This window comes from Gorilla gorilla, chromosome 8, assembly GCF_029281585.2.
Source record: "Gorilla gorilla gorilla isolate KB3781 chromosome 8, NHGRI_mGorGor1-v2.1_pri, whole genome shotgun sequence".
Classification (NCBI taxonomy): Eukaryota; Metazoa; Chordata; class Mammalia; order Primates; family Hominidae; genus Gorilla; species Gorilla gorilla.
In genome coordinates, this window is record NC_073232.2 from 34,856,526 (window position 1) to 34,874,363 (window position 17,838).

Here is a 17,838-nt window from a genome sequence, read left to right on the forward strand (position 1 = left end):
CTGTCTGTAACATTATTTTATTATAAAATGTTAGAATTGAAGAGCATCTTAATGGAGGTTGATGGAGTCTTTCTTCACATCAGGAATTATTTTTCAATGCAGAATTCCACCCAAACTTATTCAATGTTCTGCTAATTTTCTGAACTCTTTCCTCAAACATGTCCTAGCTTCTACTTCCTAGGAGGGGCTTATCAAGTGGCCAGTTTGTTAATCTGGTTATCTAATTTGAAACAAAATGTTAATGGCTAACAATACCTTAGTTATTAACCATACCTACCTGTCCAGATAGAATTATGTTTTTAACTGGCTGTAACATCAACATAAAAGGGAACAACATGGGTAAGTGTGGGAGTGGATTCCAGGTGTCAGTTTCATAAGCAACCTCCTGTATGATATTCATCCAAGACAACAGCTTTATTCTCATGAGAATTACTACTCATATAATAAGTTAAATCCTGTATGATATTCATCCAAGACAACAGCTTTATTCTCAGGAGAATTACTACTCATATGCTAAGTTAAAATGCCATTAAATATTTTATAGAGGAATTTTGTTGTTCGGATTCCCTGTTTGAGGTTAATGCTACTTACTGCTTCTGGAGTTTTGGTAGGTTATAAGCTGTTTCTGTGGTTGTTCAGATCTTTGGTAATAGTAACAGGAATTGGATACAGGGTTGAAATGCATTTGTTAATCTCTAAACATTCTTTTAGTCAATAGCTTTAGCATCCTTTCTTTTGAGGAAAAGTAAGGATAAATGAAAGAACACAAACTTTGGAGTCAAATAAATCTGGAGTTGGCCGGGTGCGGTGGCTCACGCCTGTAATGCCAGCACTTTGGGAGGCCGAGGTGGGCGGATCACGAGGTCAGGAGATCGAGACGATCCTGGCTAACACGATGAAACCCTGTCTCTAATAAAAATACAGAAAATTAGCTGGGCGTGGTGACGGGTGCCTGTAGTCCCAGCTACTCGGGAGGCTGAGGCAGGAGAATGGCGTGAACCCAGGAGGCGGAGCTTGCAGTGAGCCGAGATCGCGCCACTGCACTCCAGCCTGGGTGACAGAGTGAGACTCTGTCTCAAAAATAAATAAATAAATAAATAAATAAACAAACAAACAAACAAATAAATAAATAAATAAATCTGGAGTTAGATACAAACTATCATCATATCCCGAGTTTTAAATTCCTCAACTGTAAAATGGGGATAAAAAACACATCTCAAAGATTTGGGGGAAGCCTTATATCTTATGAAAAGTCCTTGAAATGTCTCAAAAAAATCTGTTTTCCATCAAATCTTTTGTGAAATATGAAACTCATTAATAAAATCAATGTATTTTAATTGCATTTCTGATATACAGAATTGAAATCACATTTCTAGTTAATGTTGGCAAAGTGAGGCAGCTGATAGATGGTTCTAATAATGAGATCCCCAAGGTGGACAGAGTGGACTTGGGTTTGGTGTTAGAACCCAGTGAACAATCAAATTGTGGAAGGTCCTGGCATCCCAGTCTCCCAGTGGGAGTGAGTCAATAGTGAGCCCTTTGACTGGCAGCCTCAGCCTCCCACATGAGCCTTTATTTCTGTCTCAGCTCCATCTGACAAACTCTCGTGATTCCACATGAAGAGCAAGTGAAAATTTACACTAAGACAGTCAATAGAGTTTAAATCTTTGTGTTGCTTAGCCACAAGTTTCGTTTTTAAAAATTAGTCTTTTCAATAGAATAGTTAACTGCTCTGAAGGAATGTTTAGTTTTAGGGACATCTCCCAGGTCATATATTATTATCTCAGTATCTGCTAAAATAACTGTATGCTAAATTAAATTCCATTATTGTAAACTGGCATTTCAAAGTAACTAGTTAAGTGCGACATTTTTTTTTAAACCAGTTAGAATATGTAGACCAGGCTTGGAGGCTCATGCCTATAGTCTTGGCTGCTCGGGAGGCTGAAGCATAAGAGTCCCTTGAGCCCAGGAGCTCAAGGTTGCAGTGAGCCATGATCACACCACTGCACTCCAGCCCGGACAACAGTGAGACCCTGTGTCTAAAATAAATAAATACATAAGAATATGAGCCAGAGCCAATAATAGAGATATATAGATATATATGAAGAAAAGTTTCTATTTTAAGTGTCTGCTGTGGCAGGGCTCCCCAACCCCCAGGGCACAGATCCGTCCTGATCTGTGGCATATTAGGAACCAGGCTGCACAGCAGGAGGTTAGGGTGGGCAAGTGAGCAAAACTTCCTCTGTATTTACAGATGCTTCCCATCACTCACAGTACCACCTGAGCCCTACCTCCTGTCAGATCAGCAGCAGCATTAGAGTCTCATAGGAGCGTGAACCCTGTTGAGAACCATGTGTGCAAGGGATTTAGTTTGCACAATCTTTAAGAGAATCTAATGCCTGATGATCTGTCACTGACCCTATCACCCCCAGATGGGATAGTCTAGTTGCAGGAAAACAAGTTCAGGGTTCCCACTGATTCTACATTACAGTGAATTATATAATTATTGTATTATATGCTACAATGTAATAATAATAGAAATAAAGTGTACAATAAATGTAATGCACTTCGATCATCCCCAAACCATCCCCCCACCACCCACCCTTGTCTGGAAAAATTGTCTTCCATGAACCCAGTCCCTGGTGCCAAAAAGGTTGAGGACTGCTGTGCTATAGAATGTGCCTTTCAGAACAAGTTATTTTCCTAGAAAATGATCACTGAAATGTCAACAATTCTAATAACAATCTAAACCACTCTTATCTCCAGAGTGAACACAAAGGGAAATATAAAATTCCATGAAATCCTTGATTCTTTACACTTAATTTTTGTGGAGTCTTGGCTTGATCCTTGATGCTCTTTGCTCTAAATCTTTTATGTTTTCATTCGTTTCTTGGAGCATGCACTGATTAGATTGAGGAAGTGGGGAACACATTCTCCCTTTGGTTTCTGCCATGGGTCTCAAAATCATTCTGAGAGGGGAAGAATCTTTTTTATCACTCTCTCTTTAGAGGAACAAGCAGCTCTGCTCAAAGGATTAAATTCCACAACTGCCTTATTATGATACCTTGTTTGAACCAGGGATGGTGGTCAAAACTGATCAAAATGCAATAGTTAACGTGTAATCCCTTGGGTCCCACGGTAACAAGTAATTTCATGCATTTCAAATTTAGTTAAGTTTTTACAGCTAAATTTTGAGCTTTTTTATGCTAACTTGTATCATTTTGAATCACATATATATTATTAAGTAAGGTTAAAGGAATCTATGTCATGTAGTAATTCACTCTGTTTTTTGTTGTTGTCATTGTTTTGCTTGTTTGTTTGTTTTTGAGATGGAGTCTCTGTTGCTCAGGCTGGAGTGCAGTGGCAAGATCACAGCTCACTGCAACTGTTGCCTCCCAGTTTCAAGCGATTCTCCTGCCTCAGGCTCCCGAGAAGCTGGGATTATAGGGATGCTTCTCCATACCCAGCTGATATTTTGTATTTTTAGTAGAGACAGGTTTCACCATGTTGGCCAGGCTGGTCTCAAACTCCTGACCTCAGGTGATCTGCCTGTCTTGGCCTCCCAAAGTGCTGGGATAATAGGCATGAGCCACCATTCCCGGCCAATTCATCCAGTTTGGATAGTTTATAATCCTTCATTTCACTGAGGAACTAGAAAACTGAATTCCTCTTTATTCTGATGACAAACTTCTTGGACCTCACTTTCAGTCCTCTCTGCATTCTTTCTCCCTCTGCCTTTCCTCTCCTCCACACCTCCTCTGGATACCTCATTCCTTTGTCCTAACTGACAATTAGCAGAAATTGCATGAAAACCCTAGTATTTATTTATTTATTGTTTTGGAGAGACGGTCTGTCTCCATCACCCAGGCTGGAGTGCAGTGGCATGATCTCGGCTCACTGCAACCTCTGCCTCCTGGAAAACCCTAGTTATTTTTAACAAAGGATAAGCCAGACAATACTAGGAATGAGAGGCAGATCCCTGAAGAAAGGGGGATGCAGTTCTGGGAGAGGGAGAGGTATTGGCAGTTAAGTCTTAACCAGGCCAGAGAGCAGCATCAGCTGGAGGAAGGGTGAGTCCAACAGCCAAATGGAAATGAGTGCACTGAGGAATTGGAAGAGGAAGAGCAAAGTTCGGTGAGAACCAGAAGGCAGGAAAGCCCAGCAGCCTGCCCACATCTGAAGACATGGAGCTGAGAACAGGAAATCTGTGTGGCGTTTAGGATTTGGGGTGAACCAGAGGAAGGAGCTGCTGCCCGTGTAGGTATGCTCAGGATGATGGTTGGTTTTGTTGTGAAAGACAAGAATGAAAACAGGAATGCCAACGAGACTGATTCTGAGATACTTGGAAGCCTTCAGGGTTTAGAGGGATAGATCTCACCCCATGAAGGTCTTATCTGAAAACATGTTTGAGTATATTTTAGTAGGTGGGATCAGAGCTTTCCCAGGAACTTCCCCATCCCAAAGGGAAGCACTCTCTTGAATTCTGCGACTATGCATTTGTTTTGCCTATTTTAAACTTTATAAAAAGGAATCATAAAAGCATATACTCTTTAGTGTCTCACCTTTTGCTTAATATTATGCCTGGGCAATTCATCCATGCTCATGCATGTAGTAATGGTATATCCATTCTCATTGCTGTATATATTCTATTGACTATAGCAGGATGTATCTGTCCTTTCTACAATCATTATTTGTTTGTTTCATCGTGTGTTTTGAAACTACAATGGCCTCCCTAAAGGCAATCTTTCAAGACCATGCTGATTCTTCTCAGGGCCCAGCCTGATATGGTTTGGCTCTGTGTTCCCACCCAAATCTCACCTCGAATTGTAATCCGCATGTGCCGAGGGAGGGACCTGGTGGGAGGTGATTGGCTCATGGGGGCAGTTTCCCCCATACTATTCTCATGACAGTGAGGGAGTTCTCACGAGATCTGATGGTTTTAAAGTGGCAGTTTCCCTGCGCTCTCTCTCTCTCCTGTCACCTTGCGAAGACGGACCTTGCTTCCCTTTCATCTTCTGCCATGATTGTAAGTTTCCTAAAGCCCCTCCAGCCATGCAGAACTATGAGTCAATTAAACCTCTTTCCTTCCAAAAATTACCCTGTCTCAGGTAGTATCTTTATAGCAGTGTGAGAACAAACTAATACATGAAGGGGTGGCCTGCCCCTCCACACCTGCGGGTATTTCTAGTCAGGTGGGACGAGAGACTGAGAAAAGAAATAAGACACAGAGACAAAGTATAGAGAAACAACAGTGGGCCCAGGGGACCAGCACTCAGCATACCAAGGACCTGCACCGGCACTGGTCTCTGAGTTCCCTCAGCTTTTATTGATTATTATTTTCATTATTTTAGCAAAAAGGAATGTAGTAGGAGGGCAGGGTGATAATGAGAAGGTCAGCAACAAACATGTGAGCAGTAGAATCTATGTCATAATTAAGTTTAAGGGAAGGTACTATGCCTGGATGTGCACGTAGGCCAGATTTATGTTTCTCTCCACCCAAACATCTAAGTGGAGTAAAGAATAACAAGGCAGCATTGCTGTAAACATGTCTCACCTCCCACCATAGGGCAGTTTTTCTCCTATCTCAGAATTGAACGAATGTACAATCGGGTTTTATACTAAGACATTTAGTTCCCAGAGGCAGGCAGGAGACAGTGGCCTTCCTCTATCTCAACTGCAATAGGCTTTCCTCTTTTACTAATCCACCTCAGCACAGACCCTTTACGGGTGTCGGGCTGGGGGACGGTCAGGTCTTTCTCATCCCACGAGGCCATATTTCAGACTATCACATGGGGAGAAACCTTGGACAATACCCAGCTTTCAAGGGCAGAGGTCCTTGCGGCTTTCCACAGTGCATTGTGCCCCTGGTTTATTGAGACTAGAGAATAGCGATGACTTTTACCAAGTATACTGCTTGTAAACATTTTGTTAATGAGGCCCGTCCTGCACAGCCCTAGATCCCTTAAACCTTGATTTCATACAACACATGTTTTTGTGAGCTCCAGGTTGGATCAAAGTGGTTGGGTCAAAGTGGCTGGGGCAAAGCTACAAATTAACAACATCTCAGCAAAGCAATTGTTTAAAGTACAGGTCTTTTTCAAAATGGAGTCTCTTATGTCTTCCCTTTCTACATAGACACAGTAACAGTCTGATCGCTCTTTCTTTTCCCTACAAATCCACAATCCCACCATTCCTCTTTGCTTCTGGACTTATACTAGACTCAAGTCCTAGCAGGCCCCTGAAGGTAAGGCACAAGATGTGACCTATGAAGAGATATACTATACTTAAAAAGGACTACTTGATTTTTCCAAGTTATACAGCCAAATCTGGGAAATATGTGTAGGAATGGTCGTTAAGGATGTGGGATAATGGTGGAAGAATATAAGATTGGATCAGGCCAAATGTATTGATATGGGACCACTAAGCAGAGATTCTTCATTTAATGTTGCAGCTTGGGGAGTCAGAAGAAGCTCATTTGTTTGCTTGGATGGCTGAAACATGGACCAAAAAGGTTACCCACAGTAAACGAACTTGAAATGCCAGAACTACCCTGGTTACTCTAGAGGAAGGGATTGACAAGCTTATGGAGAAAGAAGAGTTGGCGTGAATTTATCATTTCAGATCTGCGCATCCACCCTGGAACACTTTTTTCCGTATCTGTGAGAAATAAATGTGTGAGGAGAGCCCTACCAACCTTGAAGAGTTCTGGGGTCACTCTCTCACTAGGCAAGAACTTATAGTGGGAGCTGCTGTCACTGAATTGGGAAACCTACATTTGTATCCCATATAATATATTTGACATTGAATTTTGTGTTTTCTGGTGTTATTGCTACAATTGCCTTTCTTTTTGTCAGACTCAACTGATACATTTTATCCATCTCTTTATCTTTTGGGGGTCCTATTTTCAGGTGTGTCTCTTACATGCTATAATGTTGGGCATGCACAGCCACATTCCATTATCGAATGGGAGTGGTGTTATATTCAAGATTGGGCTTCATCAGGACCTGAAGGCATGTGCATAAATGACATGAAAAAGTGGCACGAACATCCACAGTGTTCACTCTTGCTACCCACCTTCTCTCTCCCAGCCAGTGTCTATGGCCTCATGAAGAGTTCCCTGCAATCAGTTGAAAAAACATGAAAGATTTCAGGCTTAATTTTAAAATGGTTTTTCATGATATACAGATACTTCCAGGAAGTGGACAGCTGCAGCACTGTAGCCCCTCTCTAGGACATTCCTGAAGGAAAGGGTGAAGGGAAATCCACCCAGTGGGGACAATTCTGAGCAGTGTAACTGTTGTTCAATTTGCTTAGAAGGAGAAATTACCAAATGTGAGATTACATACCAATTCACAGACTGTGGCCAATAGTTAGGCAGGATAATTAGGGAATTGAAAGGATTATTATTAGAAAATTGGTAACAAGGAAGTCATAGGAAGAGGTCAGAGGATAAACCTCTCAGAACAGACAAATACATAAGGTATTTGTGTCCCATGTGAATGCTCAAAAAGGCTGACCTCAGCAGAGGTGGAGTTAAATAATCAACTGGATAGGATGGCCTATTCTGTAGATAACAGCCAGTCTCTTTCCCCAGTCACCCCTATCATCACCCAGTAGGCTCATGAACAAAGTGGCCGTGGTGCCAGGGATGGAGGTGCCAGGGATGGGGTCAGAGATGGAGGATGCATGGACTCAGCAGCATGGACTTCCACTCACCAAGGTTGAGCTGGCTACAGTTGCTGAGTACCCAGTCTGCCTGTGGCAGAGATTAACACTTAAGTCCCCAATATGGCAGCATTCCCAGGGTGATCAGTCAGATGGGTGGAAAGTTGATTATAATGGACCATTTTCATCATGGAAGGGACAGCATTTTGTTATCAATGGAATAGACACTTGCTCTGGATGCAAATTTGCATTTCCTGTATGTAGTGCTTCTGCCAAACTACTACCTATGAGCTCACAGAATGTCTATCTACCATCGTGATATTCTGCACAGGATTTATTCTGAACAAGGAACTCACTTCACAGTGAAAGAAGTGCAGCAATGGGCCCTTGGTCATGGATTTTACTGGTCTTATTATATTACCCATCATCCTGAAGCCACTGGCTTGGTAGAACAATGCAATGGCATTTTGAAGACTCCATCACAGTTCCAGATGGGTAGGAATACCTTGCAGGGCTGGGGCAAGGTATTGCCTTCTCTGGAAGGCTGTGCATTCTCTTCATCAAAGTCCAGTATGTGATGCTTTTCCTCCCATAACCAAGATTCACAGGTCCAGGAATCTAGGGATGGAAATGAAAGGGCCATCACTTACAATTATCTCTAGCAACTTACCAGCAAAATGTTTCCTTTCTTTTCCCAAAGACTTATGTTCTGTTGTCCTAAAAGTCTTTGTTCCAAAGGAAGGAATGGTTCCACCAGGAGACACAACAATGATTATACAGAACTGCAAGTTAAGACTGCCACCTGATGCCTCTGAATCTACGGGCAAGCAAGGAAGTTACTGTGCTGGCTGGGTTGATTGATCCAAACTACAAGGGGAAATTGGACAGCTGCTCCACAATAGAGGTAAGGAAGAATGTGTCTGGAATACAGGAGACTGCTTAACATATCTCTTAATATTACCAAGCTCTGTTATTAAAGTTAAAGAAAAGCCGCAACCCCATCCGGGCAGGACTATTAATGGCCCAGATCCTTCAGGAATGAAGACCTGGGTTACCCCACCAGGTAAAACAAATGCACAGCTAAAGGCAAAGGGAATACAGAATGGGTAGTGGAAGAAGGTATTTATAAATACGAGCCACATAAACACGACCGGTTACAGAAATGAGCATTATAATTGTCAAGAGTATTTCTTCCTTATTTTGTTATGAATGTGTTTGTGACTCTGTGTGTGTGCTTGTGTGTGTGTGTTTGCAAATATCTGTTTTCTTCCTTTTCTTTCTTTTTTTTTTGGAGATGGAGTCTTGCTCTGTCACCCAGTCTGGAGTGCAGTGGCGTGATTTCGGCTCACTGCAAGCTCTGCCTCCCAGGTTCATGCCATTCTCCTGCCTCAGCCTCCTGAGTAGCTGGGACTACAGGTGCCCGCCACCACACCCGGCTAATTTTTTGTATTTTTAGTAGAGATGGGGTTTCACCATGTTAGGTAGGATGGTCTCGATCTCCTGACCTCATAATCTGCCCTCCTCGGCCTCCCAAAGTGCTGGGATTACAGGCTTGAGCCACCGTGCCTGGCCTGTTTTCTTCCTTTTCTTATTCTCTTCTTATGCAATATAAGATTCATTGACTTGATTTCATAGTATTAAAATGCGAACTTTACATCATAGTATTTGTTGTCAAGGAGATAAGAAAGGCTATCAAGGAGAAGAGTAAACATCACCCAAGGATTTTGCATCCTCTTCTGGGGAAGGGGTCAGTGCATTTTCAGTTGTACACAGTTGCATCATTTTAGGCGGAAGCATGACCTTGTTATTGTCTTTATTTGGAAAGTAAGTATGGTTTAAGGAGCTGCATAAGGGTGCCAAGTTGACACAGGGTAAATTTGTGTTGGGTTATTTTATGTGTCAATTTAGGTAGGTCAAGATAACCAGATATTTGATCAAACATTATTCTAGATGTTTTGTGGAGGTATTTTTAAGATGAAACTAATATTTAAATCAGTTCACTGAGTAAATCTGATTATCATCCATAATGTGGGTGGGTCCCATCCAATCAGTTGGAAGCTTTAATAGTACATTTAATAGTAAAAGACTGACCTCCCCAAGAAGAAGAAAGGCTGTCAGCAGACTTCTTTTGGACTCATACCAAAGAAACTCTTCCCTGCCAGCCTACACTGCGTACTTTGGTTTTCCCAAGCCTCCACAGTCTCATGAATCAATTCCATCTCAGTACTATATATGTCCTGTTAGTTTCATTTCCCTGGGGAATCCTTACCATTATAGACATGTTTTCCATATTTTTATGATAAGAACTCTTGGGCACATTCTACCAAAACTGCAATGAACTATGTTGTTTACTACCTTTTTTATTCTTGATCAAGTATATCAGTTATGACTATTTTATTAGGCTTTTATTAGGCTTTACAAAATGTTGTATTTTTTAATTGAATAAATATACTGATTTGTATTTGTTCTGTGTTCACTAAATTTTCTTTTATTCTTATTATCTCAAGGGTTGATATGTATTTTCTCATCCTTATTTATTCTTCAGCCATTAAAAATTCTCATCTTTTCCTCTTGTGCATATCCTCTTGCCTAATTATCTTTTTGTTATTAATAGCATTGAATTTTAGTCTATTATGAGTCTGTAGGAAATTTATTTTTAGGAACTTACTGCAATTTTATGTGTGGCCTATTTCACTTTGTTTTTTAATGTTCTATGTGTCTGAAAAAAATATTTCTTATATATTGGTTTAAAATTCTATTTAGATCTAAAAGATAAATCTTGTTAATTGTGTTACTCAAGTTCTCTATAGTCTTATTTCATTTTTCCTTTCTTTATTTTGTCATTTCTTGAAACATGTCATAAGTTTCCCAACATAATTGTGGATGTGTCTATTTTTTATATTGATTTTTGCCTTATTTGTGTGTTGTTAGTGACATATTTATAGTGGATATATTCTTGACTGGCTTTCCACCATTAAAGAAATCAATGTTTGTCCCATATATTTTACATTGAATTATGTCTGGTACAGTGTTATTATTGCTACTTTTGCCTTTCTGTTAGTGTCTGACATATTTTATCCACCCCTTTTCATTGTATATTTTTGGTCACATTTTCTGGTGTGTCTCTTGAATGAAACTATAGCTAGACTCTACTTACATACCGGAATACCTCTGTGTTTTATTAGCAAAGCTTATCAATCAATTAATGCTACTGTTATCACTGATATGTTTAGACATATTAATGTCATTTTATTGTATGTTTTCTTTTTCCATACTTTCTGGTTTCCTTTTTGTTTCCTTTTCTGCCTTTTGCTACATTGATGGATCATTGTTTGTTCTATTTATTTTTCTTCTGTTGGGAAGTTGTTCATTCTAAATCCTTACCTTTGTGACCAAAAAAGATGTATGCTAAGATCAATCTTTAGTTTCCTGGCATACATACTTTTCTAACATACATTTAATCTTCAAAATTTACAGTATTATTGTGATCTCAACATACAGGGCAAGAACATTTGCACACTTTGCCTCCCTCTAGGTGTAGCTTGTTTAGGCTGCCTGTCTCTGCCCTATGTTGGTATCTTTCTAAGGCCCTACCTGTACTTGGAGCTCAGCCCCCACAGGTTGTGAGCAAATGGCTCTGTTGTCTGTGTTGAGTTGTAGAGACCCACCCATTCATCTTGCAGTTCAAGATGCAATTGTCCAATAATTATCCTGAAGACTGCCATAACGCTCTCTCCTGTTCCTTGGGCTTTTTGTCTCTGGGGCTGGAGCTCCCTGGAACGTATCCTGGCTGGACAGCATGTTTAATGAGCTAAGATTTCCCCGTTACTTTTCTCCATAGAGCTGCTCCTGATTGATTTTATACCAAGGATTCTTCAAAATTTCTGGTGAATTGATTAGACTTTTGTTTTCCCATATGATTATGGATTTTTTTTTTTTTTGCTTTGTTCTAACATAATGTTTTCATGGGATAATTGTGGTGATGGAAGCATATGTACTTAGACTGTCATTTTGACCCATTCTTATTTCCCTCTATGTTCTTTTTTACTCTGTACCAGCCACATTTGTCTAATAATGACCCTATGGGCACATATGCTTTGCTTTTCTTCCTCCAAGCCTTGCTTATTCTAGTGAGACTCTTGCTACATATTTCTTGTATTATTCTTTGTTTATCTTAAGGGCTTTCTGTTCCTTGAAGATTTACCTTTTCCTCACATTTAAATGTTAATATTTTCCTCCACTCACTTCTTATGGTCCTAAATTTGAATATCTGTTATGAGCAAGTTGTAGCATAAATAAGAATTTAATATTTGCGGGCCAGGCACAGGGGCTCACACCTGTAATCCCAACACTTTGGGAGGCCAAGGCGAGAGAATCACTTGAGCTCAGGAGTTCAAGACAAGCCCGGGAAACATGGCAAAACCCCATCTCTAACTAAAATACAAAAAAAAAAAAGCTGGCTGTGGTGGCGTGCACCTGTGTCTCAGCTACTCAGGAGGTTGAGGTTAGAGGATCGCTTGAGCCTGGGAGGTGGAGGTTGCAGGGAGCCGAGATCACAGCACTGCACTCCAGCCTGAGTGACAAAGTGAGACCCCATCTCAAAAAAAAAAAAAAAAAGAATTAAATATTTGTGAACTTATTACCTCTTGAGAACAGAGTATGTTATCTTTCCTCTCTTTGGATTCCCATTGCACATAACAATGCCATCCTTATAGCGGGCGAAACATTTGTGACTAAAATTGAATTAATTTGAATTTATGACCAGCTCGTATGAATAACAGAAAATTCTTCTATATAGTGTGCTTGGACTGAACAGTTCTATGATCGTTGTTTATTGTATTATGTAGTATTTTTTATAACATCAAATGTTTGTTGAGAAGCATAGTGAGGCATAATAAAATAAATTGCGCTGGTGATTAACTTTTGTCCTTAAGTTGAATTGACATCTTTGTCACCCCCCCTGGCATTTTCATATGAAGAACCCCAAGAAGAATATTAAAATATTAGGATATTTCTTCTTTGCTCATTACTTATAGACATTAGCTGCTATCAAGTATTTTCTTAAACAATGCTATCTACGCAGCACACACACACTTAATCTCGTGCAGGGAGTGCTACGCTGAGGCGAATCCTTATTTATGACAACACTGCCCCCTAATCATTCACGCTGCTCAACCTCATCACAGGTCTTTCCATCAGAGTGTGTCTCCATGGTAACACAAGCCAGATTTGGCCATTTGGTTATGGCTTGGAACACAAAGGTCACTTGAAGGTTTATGACATTTGGATTTTGGAGCACATTTACAAAACTACAAATTCTACATGGTTTTGACATTTGGATGCAATCTTTATTAATAGTATCTTTCCCTTGGCATACATACATGTTTCCATTTGGATTATGTTTGTTTATTGGACAAAAGCAGCCAATGTAACCAAGTTTAATAAAACTCACTGTTTTTCTTCATTACATTTCTTTCCGGAAAATAATACTTTGTGCTTAAAAAGTGCTATGCAACAAAATCATTTGAAAATATAAATCACTGAGATTGCTAAAAATATCTCGAACTGCCAAAACTAAAAGGTTGATTACTGATTTATCATGTTCTCTTTTACCTCAATATCTAATTATGTTTTAAACATGTATTGAAGTGGGATAACATAATTATTCAATTTGTCAACATACATTGCTATCTTTTTATGTCCAGAAAGTATTTGATTTGTAGATAGAAAGAACAAATGTATTTTTATTGAAATATAATCATTTGCATTTAAATGGGAGAGTGTCTAAAAAAAGGAAACCTTTAAGTCTTTAAGAAAGAAAATGTTTAAAATCTTCAGTCTTGTAAAAGAAAATTTAAATATTAGGAAAAGCATATTTGTTTGTGGATAATAAGGCTCAATATGAGAGTCAATACTTATCAAATATATCTATTTAAAATAATAATAGCGTGAACCCTGGAGGTGGAGCTTGCCGTGAGCCAAGATCGTGCCACTGCACTCCAGTGTGGGCAACAGAGTGAGACTCCATCTCAAAGTAATAATAATAATAATAATAATAATAATAATAATAATAGCTAACACTTCCTAATCACTTTCTATGTGCCTGGTTCTGTTTTCAATACTTTGTAGATATTAAATCATTTAATCCTCACAGTGACTCTATTTTACCAATTATCTCCTTTTTACTAATGAGAAACTAATACACAGAGACATTCATACTTGCTAAAAGTTATACAACTAGTACTGGTATAATCAGGTTTCAAATACAGGTAGTCTGGTTCTGAAGCCTAAATTAGCCTCTAAATTGAGGGGATTACAATGAAAATTTACATAAGATTATTTCTTCAGAATTAAAAAACACCTTGAGGCCAGGTGCAGTGTCTCACACCTGAAATCCCAGCACTTTGGGAGGCTGAGGCTGAAGGATCACTTGAGGCCAGGAGTGTGAGACTAGCTTTTCTCAACAATTTACTTAACAAGGAACCTAAAAGTAGGCAGTTAAGGACCAGTACAGTGGTTCTACAATACCTTCAAGAGACAATGATTTCCTCTTGAATTTCTTCTTAGTCATCCTCAGTGAGTGCCTTATCAAGCTTATTACTTCATGGTGACAAGACGGCTGCACTTGATCCAACATCACTTTTGGATTCCAGTAAGCAAGAAGAAGAAGACAAATGAGAAAAAGATATAAGCCAGGTGAGTTGCTCCCCTTTAAAGAACTTTTTCAGAAACCCCTCACAGTGACTTTAGACACTGCAGTTACCTAAAACTTTTGTATGAACAAACTGAGTAGCAAAGAAAGCTGATTAAAAAAAAAAAAAAAAAAAAGGGCCAGGCGCAATGGCTCATGCCTGTAATCCCAGCACTTTGGGAGGCCGAGGCAGGTGGATCATGAGGTCAGGTGTTCGAGGCCAGCCTGGCCAACATGGTGAAACCCCGTCTCTACTAAAGATACAAAAAACTTTGCCAGGCATGGTGGCATGCACCTGTAATCCCAACTACTCAGGAGGCTGGGGCAGGAGAATCACTTGAACCCAGGAGATAGAGGTTGCAGTAAGACAAGATCGCACCACTGCACCCTAGTCTGGGTGACAGGGTGAGACTCATCTCCAAAAAAAAAAAAAAAAGAAAGAAAAAAGATAGGTCTGTGACTGAGTATATTGCCACTCTGATGAAAATCAGAATCTAAGAGTAAAGAAAGATTATTGAGGCAGGTCTAGAATAGCCTTTGCTCTAGAGCTAGTTTGTCCTCTTACTAAGGTATGGCCCTTTGTGTACTGTGTGTGTTCAACAATGAGCATTCTCACCTTGGCTAGTCAGGACTCAGCTGCTTGGAAATGTTCAGTTTACAACTCCCTGGAAATTTCATCCTAAAGGGCTTTTTTTTTTTTTCTTCTTTTTTTCTGGGTAGCTCCCTCCTCTCCAGGACCTTTTCTGGAAAATTCTAGCCTTTTCAACCTCCATGTACTCCAATCTCTGACAACTCAACTCAGGGACACTGTGACATTCTGCTTGGGTTTCCCCTTCTTATGATACAGTTCTGAAATCCTTCCTGTCAATCATCCGAAGCAACTGAGGCCTCATGCAACTCATTTCCCTTGTCCCAGGTGTCATACTGAGTCAGTAGAAAAATTCCTGAAGAATTCCAGATACCTCCTAAATGTGGTAGATGATCTATAAGTCATTAATCCTCTGCTATAAAAGAGACCAGGCTTCCATAAACAAACTCCAATAGTTCACAGTCTTCAGAAAACGATTATTATTTATCACTTTAAAGTTACGATTATGTAAATGTATCACATCTCATAATAAATGTGCTATTAAATATTTGCTTTTTAACATTAAGGAATAGGTTACTATTTTTGAGAGCTTTACAGATAATTTTATAATAGGCCTGAAGAGGAATGCCATGTGACTAGGATTCACAAATCCTGTTGTAAGTAAAACTACTTCATGCCAGATAGACTGTGAAATGGGAGAGTTCCCTGACCTCCATCACAGAACACGCAACAGGGTGTGGCTCATCTGTTAGGCCACCACACTCTCAAACCCCTTACAAGAGGGGGAGCAGGCAGACGGGCAGATGCAGGAACCGAGGCGCACACTTTTGGGCTCCAGCACCATGGTAGCATCTAGGGATGGGTGTCTGTGACTCCCAAAGCCCCAGTGGATCTGTTACTGTGCTCCTTTAGCTCTGCCATCTGCAAACTTTAAGTGTTAACCAGTTCAGTGCCCTCTTGGTACTCGGGTCCTTGTCTGGCATCCAGGAAAAATCAGGTCACATATGGACTTGAAGGATGGTGAATGCAGGGATTTTACTGAGTGGTGGAGGTGGCTTTGGCGGGATGGATGGGGAGCTGGAAAGGGGATGGAGTGGGAAGATGCTCTTCCCCTGGAGTTTGGCCATCCCACAGCCGAACTCCTCTCCAACCATCCCCAGCTGAACTCCTATCAACGTTCAGATGCTCTTCCCCTGGAGTTTGGCCATCCCACAGCCGAACTCCTCTCCAACCATCCCCGGCTGAACTCCTATCAACGTTCAGATGCTCTTCCCCTGGAGTTTGACCATCCCACAGCCGAACTCCTCTACAACCATCCTCAGCTGAACTCCTCTCAATGTTCAGATGCTCCTTCTCTTCTCTCGTGCTTTGCCATGCCACTTTTCTGTTCCTCTGCTCTTTTGCTCATCTCCTTGTCTCCTCATCTGCTGGTAGAGCCTGTTGTTTGGGGTTTATGTGAGTACAGGATACAGGGGTATGGCGGGCCAAAAAGGCAAAATTTGGGTTCAAAAACAGGAATGCCTGTTTCCATTTAGGGCTGCAAGTTTCCAGGCTTGAGGATGGGTTATTTGCCAGCAACCACCCTCTTCTACCCAGTATTTCCTTGCTTCCTGTCTGTATCAACTGCAGTAACTTTTATAATCATATTAAAACATTTTAATAATAAATACAATTATGGTAATTTAGGGTAAATTATAATGTTTCATACAGAATTCTTTTGTGGTTGTGCTTTTGTTTTTGTTTTTATTTTGTTGACCACTCAAAGTGCTTTTAACTGCCTCTCTAGTTATGCCTAGCTCAAGGAATTGAAGATGTTAGCTCTCATGTAGAAGAAATAACTGTGCATAGAATGATTTGATCAGTAGCAAAAAGACTGGCTTGCACAACATCTCTTCTCCATCTCTCTTATCTTGGGATCACACCTAAGACAGATCAGCTAATTCCACCGGGTGAAGAAGGCAGGCTGGAAGGTGCTGTTTTCTAGACATAATTTCCTGGATTGGACAAACGCTGCAGATACAGGTTCTAGGAGGGATGTCAGTCAAGCAGAGAGAGCTGGGAATCCAGAGCCTAGGAAAACAGACATAAGGCACCCTGTGGCGGGGAAGGGGGATTCTACACAGCTAACAGAAAAGAAGCACATGTAATTCCAAAGTGGATGCTATTTAGGATCAGGTAAGCAGAGAGAGCTTGCATGCAGGAAAATCTATCACAGCAAGAAACCAGCAAGGACTCTAGGATTCAGAGCAAGAGAGCCAGTCTCTTGAAACAAGATTAGAAAGAGGAATGCATTCCATATATCTAGAAGGACGATGGTACTACAACAGGGACAAGGCAGAAAACCTCAGATTTGAGTTGAATCAGCCACAGAAGGATCCATTCAGGGTCTGAGAGTGTCGGGCAAGAACTCCTCCTTCCATCCCCTGTAAAGGTTGATTTGACCTTTTAGGCTTTTATGAAGCTGAGTCCAGTGGAAGGAGTCCAGAAGCAGAGCTACGGGAAGAAAAAGACGATACTGCATGAGAACCCTGGCAGGAGATGAAACCACCAGCCTTCCTGCCATGTGCTCAAATGTCTTATCTTTAGAATAACTTTTAGGGAGTCTTTTAGAGGATCTGTTAATGTGAAATATGCTACCAGAGAGGTGACATACTAAGCCGCTAAGAGATCAGTCATCAACATGTATTAGTTTACCAGATTAGCCATTAGTTTCAAACAGAGAAAGTAAAGGCCTGAGGGAATAAAATTCAGACATTTAGATTTAAAGGAGATTTAAAGGGAATAGAGTTCCAGAGCAGGTAATCTAATACATGTTACAAATCAGGGAGAAAGTTGTCCTTTATGTTCCTCGTTGTGCATTTCCTTCTAGCCAACATGCCTTGAGAATTTACTA

At 40.4% G+C, this 17,838-nt stretch overlaps 3 long non-coding RNA genes across 4 annotated transcripts in view; 2 read left to right on the plus strand and 1 right to left on the minus strand.

Annotated features, from left to right (window-relative positions):
• LOC129524892 (uncharacterized) overlaps positions 1-7,258 on the plus strand; it is a 72,736-nt gene extending 65,478 nt beyond the window's left edge. For both annotated transcript variants that reach the window (XR_008668845.2, XR_010135165.1), the window contains exon 4: positions 6,452-7,258. This is a non-coding gene — a long non-coding RNA (uncharacterized lncRNA). The remainder of the gene's footprint in view (positions 1-6,451) is intronic.
• A 720-nt stretch (positions 7,259-7,978) lies between these two features.
• LOC129524891 (uncharacterized) lies at positions 7,979-14,315 on the minus strand. The gene is made up of 2 exons (XR_008668844.1): positions 14,194-14,315; positions 7,979-8,283 (listed from the first exon to the last, which is right to left on the minus strand). It is a non-coding gene; the product is annotated as an uncharacterized lncRNA (long non-coding RNA).
• Positions 8,279-16,186, plus strand: LOC129524893 (uncharacterized). Its single transcript, XR_008668847.2, has 3 exons — positions 8,279-8,569; positions 14,233-14,361; positions 16,106-16,186. It is a non-coding gene; the product is annotated as an uncharacterized lncRNA (long non-coding RNA).
• Positions 16,187-17,838: the final 1,652 nt, after the last annotated feature.